Source organism: Neofelis nebulosa, chromosome 2 (assembly GCF_028018385.1).
Source record: "Neofelis nebulosa isolate mNeoNeb1 chromosome 2, mNeoNeb1.pri, whole genome shotgun sequence".
In the NCBI taxonomy this organism is placed as follows: domain Eukaryota; kingdom Metazoa; phylum Chordata; class Mammalia; order Carnivora; family Felidae; genus Neofelis; species Neofelis nebulosa.
The window spans coordinates 111,288,554-111,299,962 of record NC_080783.1 but is presented as its reverse complement, the minus strand read 5'-3'; the positions used below and the strand labels follow the sequence as shown (position 1 = coordinate 111,299,962).

General features: G+C 39.6%; 1 pseudogene; it reads right to left on the bottom strand.

The window, feature by feature from the left end:
- Positions 1–398: 398 nt before the first annotated feature.
- LOC131493125 (proliferating cell nuclear antigen-like) lies at positions 399–1,623 on the bottom strand (annotated as a pseudogene).
- Positions 1,624–11,409: the final 9,786 nt, after the last annotated feature.

Genomic DNA, 11,409 nt, shown 5'->3' with positions numbered 1-11,409 from the left:
GTTATCCTAGAAAAATTATTTTTGCACAAACATACTCCTTGGGCCTTAATTCATACCTACTAAATCTTTCAAGATTCTTTGAAAATGTTCCCTAGGCTAAAGAAACACTGCCCTATAGCACTGCTAGGCTTCTAAAACACACATGGCTTTGGGTTCATGAAGCTTCTTAAAGTTTTAGTTTTGCTAACAAAATTGGCAAAATAACTAAATATATAGGATTTGGTCTATACTTCTGTTCATTTCTTGAGTAAAGATAGAAGAACACCAAAGTAATTTTGGCAAATGAATCCTCTCCCCCCAGATATCTTGTCACCTACTGTATTTGGAATACTTTTAATGCCGTATCTAATGTATTATTTATCAGGCTCCTCTAGGCAGAAAAAATAAACACATTTCTAGAAAACAGTAGCTTGAACTGAATTCCCTAGGATACTTGCAACAGTCACGGTCCAAATGGAGGCACTGTGTTGTGATGGTTGAAATTCAAACAACTTTTATTTAAATTGAAAAAATTAAAACTGCATTTAGAGTCAAAACCCTTTTGTTATGAAAATCATGGGTATTTCTAGGTTAAGGCAGAGATATTTCTAGGTTAACAAGACCAGATTTGACTTCAGACTTTATTCTTTAAACAAACTGTACAGAATGGAGGAAGAAAAAGGTTATTTACATAAAATATCTACATATGTACTGAGAGGTACAAATTCGGAGACAGAAGAGACTTGAGTACGTGCTGGCATCTCAGAAGCAGTTCTCGAAGAGCTTAATTTTATTTTCTTGGATTTTAAGAATGCCTAAGATCCTTCTTCATCCTCTATCTTGGGAGCCAAATAGTACTTTAAGTGTCCCACGTCTGCAATTTTATACTCTGCAGCAGGGGTTCATCTGCAGACATACTGAGTGTTACTGTAGGAGAGAGTGCTGGGCTTTTGTAAAGAAGTTCAGGTATCTCAGTGCAAAAGTTAGCTGAACAGGCTGATTCATCTCTATGGTAACAGCTTCCTCCTCTTTATCGACATTACTTGTTTGTGACAACTTACTATTTCTATTTCCTCTTTCTCCACTTGCAGAAAACTTCACTCCATATTTTGCACAGGAAATTACAACAGCATCTCCAATATGACTGAGATCTCGGCATACACGTGCAGATTCACCAGAAGGCATATTTACTACATAGCTCCTCTTGTTCTGGAACTCCAAGTTGTTCAACAGCTAAATCCATTAACTTCATTCATAGTCTGAAAACTTTTCTTGGTTTGGAGCTTCGAATACAAGTGCCAGGGTGTCCGTATTATCTCCAGCCCTTAGGATAATGATGTCTTCAATGCCAGCACATCTTAGTGTTTTGGACATGCTGGTGAGGTTCACACCCAAGGCCAAGTTGCGTTAGCAGTGGTACATGTTGAAGTCCTCAGAAGGCAGGGTGAGCTGCACCAGGGAGACGTGGGAGGAGTCCAGGCTGTGCAGAGCTCACGTCCCAGCAGGCCTCGTTGATGAGATCCTTAAGCGCCTCCAGCACCTTCTTCAGGACGATGCCTGGACCAGGCGTGCCTCGAACGATGCAGCTACAGACGGAGCCCAGGAGCAAGTTGTAGCCTGCTCCGGCATCACAGGGTAAGAGCCAGCCAGCAAATGCAGAAGGGAAAGCCAAGATCCAGGGAGATAACCTACAAACCCATATACTTTTGATATAATGATGGTTGTAGTCTATATATCAAGGTTCAGTTTGTGTGACATGGTGTGGAAACATGGGTGATTTCAATTGGTGACAAAGTTACCAGTACTGCTAATATTACTGAAATCTGTTGCTTCCATCTGTAATTGATAGAAAAGGTCATTTTCAGATACACATTAGTGAAAATAAATATGTATCTTTTTCCTATCTAAGTTCACAGGCCCTGTGAATTCCATCCCCAAACTCCACCCTGGAACCCTATTCTAGACTTATTTTTGGAAGAAGCACAAAGCTTTGGAGACCATTTCTCTAACTTAAGCTTCTCCCTGTGAAAGGCAGGGCCAGAGTTTCTCCAGGTCTGCATAGTGCAAGTTTCTGGTTCAACTGGCTTGTTTCAAAGCTGAGAGGCAACAATCCTTCATTTCTTCTAATTCAACGTTTTTCCAACACTTTGACCTATAACCCATAATAAGAAATGCATCTTGCATTGAGACTCAGTACCCACACATGCAACAGAAACTAAAATTTCACAAACTCTACCACCTATTATGTATATATTGCATATAGTTTGTTCGGGCTGCCAAACAAAATATCACTGACGTCAGGGATGAAATAGCAGAGATTTATTATCTCACAATTTTGGAGGCTGGAAGTCCAAGATCAAAGTATAAGCAGGTTTGTTTTCTCCTGAAGGCTCTCCCCTTGGGTGGCAGATGTGTCTTCACATAACTTTCCTCAGTGCACCTGCACCTTTGGTGTCTCTGATCTAATCCCCACTTCTTGTAAGGATACCAATCAGTCTGGATCAGGAATCCACCCTAAATGGCCTCATTTTAACAATATCACCGCTTTAAAGACCCTATCTCTGAATATAGTCACATCCTGAGGGACCGGCTGTTGAGACTCCAAGATATATGAATTTGGTGGAGGACACAAATCGGCCCATAACACATAGTAAAGTAAAATCATAACCACGCTTTCCTAAAATGTTATTTGCTAATATTTAAATGTAACACATAACCCTCCCGCCAGAATTAAGAAGACTATATTGCAATGTGTGTGCTTGCTAGTTGTAGGTTTAGGATGGCTTCAAATACAAGTTACAATGCAGTGTGCACAGCTAGCTCACATTCAAGTCTGTCTTTTGAGTTTTATCAGGTCTGGATTGTGAATTGTAGTTCACACCAATAGAACTGTGATTACAGAAACAATACATTCCTTTTCCTAGACAAATGAATTGTCTTCATCTCAATATCTTACCATCATCCTTCAATGTAAAGGAGAAACCAGATCATTCTTCAAGCTTCAAGTCTAATTCAATTATCAGCACATGTATATTTTCCCTAACTACATTTCTTTACTGTTTCAATTTTTTGTGGAAAATAAGGAACATAAGTTTGAGATACAGAATGTGAGATATAACAATACCTCCAATAGTGTTTGTTCAAACTATCTTCATTGTAACATTTTCTTCATATTGTAGTTAGGGCAATCACTTGATTTTTACTTGCTATAACATTAATGTCTTTTGAACACTTCAATATCCTAAATGTGTTGAAATCATGCTTCTCCTCTGATTTCAAACTTAGTTTATTTATTTATTTATTTTTATTTTATTTATTTTTGAGAGAGACAGAGAGAGAGAGAGTAAGTGCACAAGCAGGGGAGGAGCAGAGAAAGTGGGAGAGAGAGAGAGAGAGAGAGAGAGAGAGAAAGAATCCCAAGCAACTTCCACACTATCAGTGCAGTGAGATCAGGTCATGATCTCAAGGTTCATGAGTTTAAGCCCCACATCAGGCTCTCTACTATCAGTGCAAAGCCTGCTTCGGATCCTCTGTCTCCCTCTCTCTCTGTCCCTCCCCCACTTGCGTGCACATGTGTGCACATTCTCTCTCAAAAACAAATAAACATTTGAAAAATGTTTTTTTCTAAATGAGATTTCTATTCAACTAAAAAAATGTACTTTTGTAGAAGGCAGGGAGTAATAATACAGTGCTTTTTGGATGAATTCAAAATTTTAAAACCATCAACTTAATATAGATTGCTATACACATAGGATATTATATATGAACCTCATCATAACCACAAACCCAAAACCTATAATAGGTACACACAAAAATAAAAAGAAAGAGATCCAAGCATAACACTAAAAAAGTCATCAAATCACAATGGAAAAGAGCAAGAAGAGAGGAATAGAGAAGAACTACAAAAACAACCAGAAAACAATTAACAAAATGGCTAAGTACATACTTATTAATAATTAATTCAAATATAAATGGTCTAAAAGTTCCAATCAAAAAACATAGGGTGGGGGAGCCTGGGTGGCTCAGTTGGTTAAGCATCTGACTTCCGCTCAGGTCATGGTCTTGCAGTTCGTGAGTTTGAGCCCCAAGTCGGGCTCTGTGCAGACAGTTCAGAGCCTGAAGCCTGCTTCAGATTCTGTGTCTCCCTCTCTCTGCCCCTCCCCTGCTTGCACTCTGTCTCTCTGTCTCTCTCAAAAATAAATAAACATTAAAAAATTTAAAAAAAAACAACATAGGGTGGCTGAATGGATTAAGAAAAAAAAAATCACCTCTATGCTGTTTATAAGACACTCACTTCAAACCTAAAGACCCACACATATTGAAAGAGAAGAGATAGAAAAGCTACTCCATACAAATGGAAGTGACAAAAAGCTTGGGTAGGTAAACTTATATCTGACAAAATAGACCTTAAAACAAAGGCTAACAATAGACAAAGAATGGTAACACATAATGATAAAGTAATCAATCCAAATAGAGGATCTAACAATTGTAAATATCTATGCGCCCAACATAAAAGCACCTAAATGCATAAAGCAACTATTAACAGACATAAAGGGAGAACTTGACGGTCATACAATAATAATGGGTGACTCTAACACCTCACATATCAATATTGATATATCATCCAGATAGAAAATCAATAAGGAAAGAGTGGCTGTGAATCACACATTAGACTAGATGGATTTAATAGATGTATACAGAACATTCCACCCAAAAAAACAGCATCATACACACTCTTTTCAAGTGCACATGGAACATTCTCCAGAACAGGTCACATGTCTCCATAAAAAGATGAAACAAGTCTCCATAAAAGATTAAAATCAGGGGCGCCTGGGTGGCGCAGTCGGTTAAGCATCCGACTTCAGCCAGGTCACGATCTCACGTTCCGTGAGTTCGAGCCCCGCGTCAGGCTCTGGGCTGATGGCTCGGAGCCTGGAGCCTGTTTCCGATTCTGTGTCTCCCTCTCTCTCTGCCCCTCCCCCGTTCATGCTCTGTCTCTCTCTGTCCCAAAAATAAATGAAAAATGTTGAAAAAAAAAAAAATTAAAAAAAAAAAAAAAGATTGAAATCATATCAAGTATCTTTTTTACCATAACAGATTCAAACTAGAAATCAATTATAAGAAGAAATCCTAAAGAAAAAAAAAAAAACACGCACACACAAACACATGGAGGCTAAACAACATGCTGCTAAACAGCCAATAGGTCAATTAAGAATCAAAAAGGAAGTGAATACCTTGAGAAGTGAAAATGGAAACACATGTTTCAAAATCTTTGAGATACAGCAAAAGCAATTCTAGGAGGGAAATTTATAGTGACAGAAGGCTAATTCAAGCAACAAGAAAAATCTCAAAAAAAATCTAAACTTACACTGAAAGTAACTAGAAAAAAAGGAACAAACAAAGCCAAAGCTAACAGAAGGAAGAAAATAATGAAAATCAGAGTGGAAATAAATTAAATAGAAACAACAAAAAAAAATAGAAAAAAATCACTGGAATTAAGAGAGGTTCTTCAAAATTATAAACAAAATTGATAAAACTTTAGGAAGATTCATCAGAGAGAGAAAGAGAACCAAAATAAATCATATCAGTAATGAAAGAGGAGAAATTACAACTAACACTACACAAATACAAAGTTTTATAAGATATTACTAGGATAAATTGTATGCCAATAAATAAAAGCCTAGAAGAAATGGATAAATTCCTAGAAACACACAATCTTCCAAGACTAAATCAGGAAGGAATAGAAAATCTGGGGGCGCCTGGGTGGCTCAGTCAGTTGGGCGTCCAACTTCAGCTCAGGTCACGATCTTGCGGTCCGTGAGTTCGAGCCCCGCGTCGGGCTCTGGGCTGATAGCTCAGAGCCTGGAGCCTGCTTCCGGTTCTGTGTCTCCCTCTCTCTCTGCCCCTCCCCCATTCATGCTCTGTCTCTCTCTGTCTCAAAAATAAATAAACGTTAAAAAAAAAAAAAAAAGAAAATCTGAACAGACAGATTGCTACTGACAAAATTGAATCAGTACAAAAAACTCCCAACAAACAAGAGTTCAGTGGGGCACCTGGGTGGCTCAGTTGGTGAAGCGTCTGCCTTCAGCTCAGGTCATGGTCTCACAGTTCATGGATGCGAGCCCCACATTGGGCTCTGTGCTGACAGCTCAGAGCCTGGAGACTGCTTTGAATTCTTTCTGCCCCTCCCCTACTCATGCTCTGTCTCTCTCTGTCTCATAAAAATGAATAAATGTTAAAAAAAATTTTAAATAAAAAAAAAAACAAAAATAAGAGTTCAGGACCATATGGCTTCACATCTGAATTCCACTAAACATTTAAAGATAAGTTAATACCTTTCCTTCTCAAACTATTCCAAAAAATAGGAGAGTAAGGAAAACTTCCAAATTCATTCTAGGAGGCCAGCATTACCCTGATACCAAAACCAGACAAGGACACTACAAAAACAAAACAAAACAAAACAAAACAAAAAACTACAAGCCAATATCCCTGATGAGCACAGGTGCAAAAATCCTCAACAAAATATTAACAAATGAAATTCAACAATACATTTTAAAAAGTCATCCACCACAATCAAGTGGGATCAATTCCAGAGATGCAAGGATGGTTCAGCATCAGCAAATCAATTAACAAATGAAGGATAGAAATCATATAATCATCTCAACAGATGCAGAAAAAGCTTTTGACAAAATTCAACATCTGTTCATGATAAAAAGTAAACTCAGGACAGCTGGGTGGCTCAGATGGTTAAGCGTCTCAGTTCATGATCTCATGTTTGTGAATTCGAGCCCCACCTCAGGCTCTGTGCAGGAAGCTCAGAGCCTGGAGCCTGCTTCAGATTCTGTGTCTCCCCCTCTCTCTGACCCTCCCCTGCTCACGCTCTGTGTCTCTCTGTCTCTCAATAATAAATAATGTTTTTAAAAAATAATAAATAATAAAAAATTCAAAAATTCTCAACAAAGCACATTTAGAGGGAACAAGCTCAACATAATAAAGGTCATATATGACAAATCACAACTAAAATCAGTGAAAAACAGAAAGCTTTTCCCCTAAGGTCAGGGACAAGACAAGGATGTCCCCTCTCACCACTTTTATTCAACATACTACTGAAAGTCCTAGTCACAGCAGTCAGACAAGAAAAAGAAATAAAAGTATCCAAATTGTTAAGGAAGAAATAAAACTGTCAGTATTTGTATGTGACACATTAGCATAAATAGAAAACCTTAGAGACTCCACCAAAGAAAATTATTAAAACTAATAAAGTCATATGATACAAAATTAATCTATAAAAATCTGTTGCATTTCCAAATGTTAATAACAAAGTAGCAGAAAAGAAATTGAGGGAAAAAAATCCCAATAAGCCTAGTCAGAGAGGAAAATGGTGACAGACAAGGAGGACCCTAGGCTCACCTCATCCCAGCAATATAACTAGGTAACTATCAAATCATCCTAAATACCCCAGAAATCAGCCTGAAGACTGACAGAACAAGCTCCAGAACTAAAGGGAGACAAGAGTCCACGTTGAAGAAGGTAGAAAGTATGGTGAAGCAGCTTAGAGAAGAGATGGATCCTGGCTGCTGTTGAGGGAGGGGAGCTGTGGTCACATTAGAAGGGCGAGAGTGAGAAGCACACAGGCGAATACACAGGGAGAATATTTCTCCATAGCCATTGGCTTGGAAAGCAAGAGGGGCTGAATTCATGCCTCCTTGCAAATAGGGCAGCTTAAAGCCTGGAGAAGTAAAGGTCCCCAGACTTGGCTGGGATTGAGCCCTGCAGGCACTGCACTGCTCTTACAGAGAAGGCAGGCAAACAACCCTGGGGGATGGGTGACAACAGCATGGAAATGTCCATCTGAAGAACACATGGGACACACAGTGGAGAGATTATTCATTCTTCTCTTCTTGGAGAGTGTCCCTGAGAGGCAGTGCTCACAGGGGCACCTCTCTGGGAACAAGGGAGCTGAATAGTGCCATTCTTCTCTGATGGCCCTCAATAGAAACGCAGATCCACCTGCAGGAAGCAACACAGTGTAGACATTGGCTACCTAACGTGCTTACACCAAGTCCCACTGCCTTAGGCTCTGATAGAACTGCCCTGCTCAGTCCCAGCAAGGCAGGCCCCTCCTGTAGAAGACCACACAAACTCCTGCCCACAACACGTCTCCTAACAACAGAATTTTGCAGGTCCTCAGTTCCAGGAGAGGTGGTAACAGGTCTCATTTCACAAGCAGACCATAGCATACCTAGTCAAAACTCACTACATCCAGGCCAGGAACAAGCATTGCCCACAGCAGGCAGGGAGAGCCTCTGCAGATGACTGGCCTGGAGGACAGAACAGCCAGAACACAACAGCAGAGCCCATGTAACACATGCTAGAGGCATTCCCTGAAGTGCCAGACCCTGCACACTACAGGCTCTCTTCTTCATAAGGCCATTACTTTCAGGAAGAGGAGACATAACTGGGATTTCTAACACAGAGAAGATGGCAGAGACTTAGACAAAATGAGAAGACAGAGGAATTTATTCCAAATGAAAAAACACTATCAGGTCACAGCCAGAGATCCAAGCAAAACAGATATAAATAACATAACTGATAGAGAATTTATTTATTTATTTTTCAAAAGTGACATTTTAATTTGCCTGGTCAAACATTAGTTTACAGCCACAGGAGTAAAATTGCATTTACAACTCAAATTTCGTCACATTTAATGCTAGATATTGTGGAGCTAATATTTGGACACTAGTCTTTTGTTAAACATTAGCCAAAATAGGGGCGCCTGGGTGGCTCAGTTGGTTGAGCGTCCGACTTCGGCTCAGGTCATGATCTCGCGGTCCCTGAGTTTGAGCCCCGCGTCAGGCTCTGTGCTGACAGCTCAGAGCCTGGAGCCTGCTTCAGATTCTGTGTCTCCCTCTCTCTCTGACCCTCCCCTGTTCATGCTCTGTCTCTCTCTGTCTCAAAAATAAATAAACATTAAAAAAAATTTTTTTAACATTAGCCAAAATAGATGCCTTATTATTTTTTAATTAATAGACCTTATTATTTAGTATAGATTTATTTTTAATATATTTTGTTATCTATTTATTGTTTAATTTACAGCCAAGTTAGCATACAGTGTAACGATGATTTCAGGAGTAGATTCCTTAATGCCCCTTACCCATTTAGATCATCACCCCTCCCAAAACCCCTCCAGCAACCAGCAGTTTGTTCTTTATATTTAAGAAACTTTTAGGTTTTGTCCCCCTCCCTGTGTTTACATTATTTTTGCTTCCCTTCCCTTATGTTCATCTGTTTTGTATCTTAAAGTCCTCATATAAGTGGACTCATACGATAGTGGTCTTTCTCTGGCTGACTAATTTTGCTTAGCCTAATACTCTCCACTTCCATCCATGTAGTTGCAAATGGCAAGATTTCATTCTTTTTGATTGTCGAGTAATACTCCATTGTGTAGATATACCACTTCTTCTTTATCCATTCATCCATTGGTGGACACTTGGGCTCTTTCCATACTTTGGCTATTGTCAGTTGCGTTGCTATAAACATTGGGGAGCATGCGCCCCTTTGAAACAGCACACCTGTATCCCTTGGATAAATACCTAGTAGTGCAATTGCTGGGTCATAGGGTAGTCCTATTTTTAATTTTTTGAGGAACCTCCATACTGTTTTCCAGAGTGGCTGCACCAGTTTGCATTCCCACCAACAGTGCAAAAGAGATGCGCTTTCTCCACATCCTCGCCAACATCTGTTGTTGCCTGAGTTGTTAATGTTAGCCATTCTGACAGGTGTGAGGTGGTATCTCATTGTGCTTTTGATTTGTATTTCCCTGATGATGAGTGATGTTGAGCACTTTTTCATGTGTCTGTCGGCCATCAGGATGTCTTCTTGGAGAAGTGTCTATTCATGTCTTTTGCCCATTTCCTCACGGGATTATTTGTTTTTTGGGTGTTGAGTTTGATAACTTCTTTATAGATTTTGGACACTAACCCTTCATCTGAAATGTCATTTGTAAATATCTTCTCCCATTCCGTCTGTTGCTTTTTACTTTTGCTGATTGTTTCCTTCGCTATGCAGAAGCTTTTCATTTTGATGAGGTCTCAATAGTTCATTTTTGCTTTTGTTTCCCTTGCCTCCAGAGACATGTTGAGTAAGAAGTCGCTGCGGCCTAGGTCAAAGAGGTTTTTGCCTGCTATCTCCTCTAGGATTTTGATGGCTTCCTGTCTGACGTTTAGGTCTTTCATCCGTTATGAGTTTATTTTTGTGTATGGTGTAAGAAAGTGGTCCAGGTTCATTTTTCTGCATGTCACTGTCCAGTTTTCCCAACATCATTTGCTAAAAAAACTGTCTTTATTCCATTGGATATTCTTTCCTGCTTTGTCAAAGATTAGTTGGCTATACATTTGTGGGTCCCTTTCTGGGTTCTCTATTCTGTTCCTTTAGATACAGTTTTTGTGTCAGTACCATACTGTCTTGATGATTGCAGCTTTATAATACATCTTGAAGCCTGGGATTGTGATGCCTCCAGCTTTGGTTTTCTTTTTCAAGGTTTCTTTGGCTATTCAGGGTCTTTTCTGGTTCCATACAAATTTCAGGATTGTTTGCTCTAGCTTTGTGAAGAATGCTGGTGTTATTTCCAGGATATGTTTTTATGCGAAAAAAGAAAAAAAGCACAAAGTGCAACCTCAGAGCTGAGAGCATGGGGCCTGCTTTGGATTCTGTGTCTCATTCTCTCTCTGCCCCTCCCCCACTTGTGCTCTGTCTTTCTCTGTCTCCCAAAAATAAATAAATGTAAAAATAATTTCTAATTTAAAAAAAAAAGACCATAACAAGAGACAGAAAAGGGTACTATATAATTATAAAGGAGACAACCCAACAAAAACATGTAACAATTGTAAACATTTAGGCACCCAACAGGAGAGCCCTCAAATATATAAAACAATTAATAGCAAACATAAAGGAACTAATTGATATTAACACAATAATAGTAAGGGGATTTAATACACCACTTATATCAATGGACATGTCATCTAAACAAAAAATCGGGGGTACCTAGCTGCCTCAGTTGGTAAAGCATTCGACTCTTGATCTTCAGGTTGTAAGTTAAAGCCCCAAGTTGGGTGCAGAGATTACTTAAAGTAAAATCTTTTGGGGCACCTGGGTGGCTCAGCCATTGGGCATCCAACTTCAGCTCAGGTCATGGTCTCACAGTCCATGAGTTCGAGCCCCGCGTGGGGCTCTGTGCTGTTAGTTCGGAGCCTGGAGCCTGCTTCAGATTCTATGTCTCCCTCTCTCTCTGCCCCTCCCCCACTCGTGCTCTGTCTCTCTGCATCAAAAAATGAATAACCGTTTAAAAAAAAAATTTAGAGGGGCGCCTGGGTGGCTCAGTTGGTTGAGTGTCCGACTTCACCTTGGGTTTTGATCTTGCAGTCCGTGAGT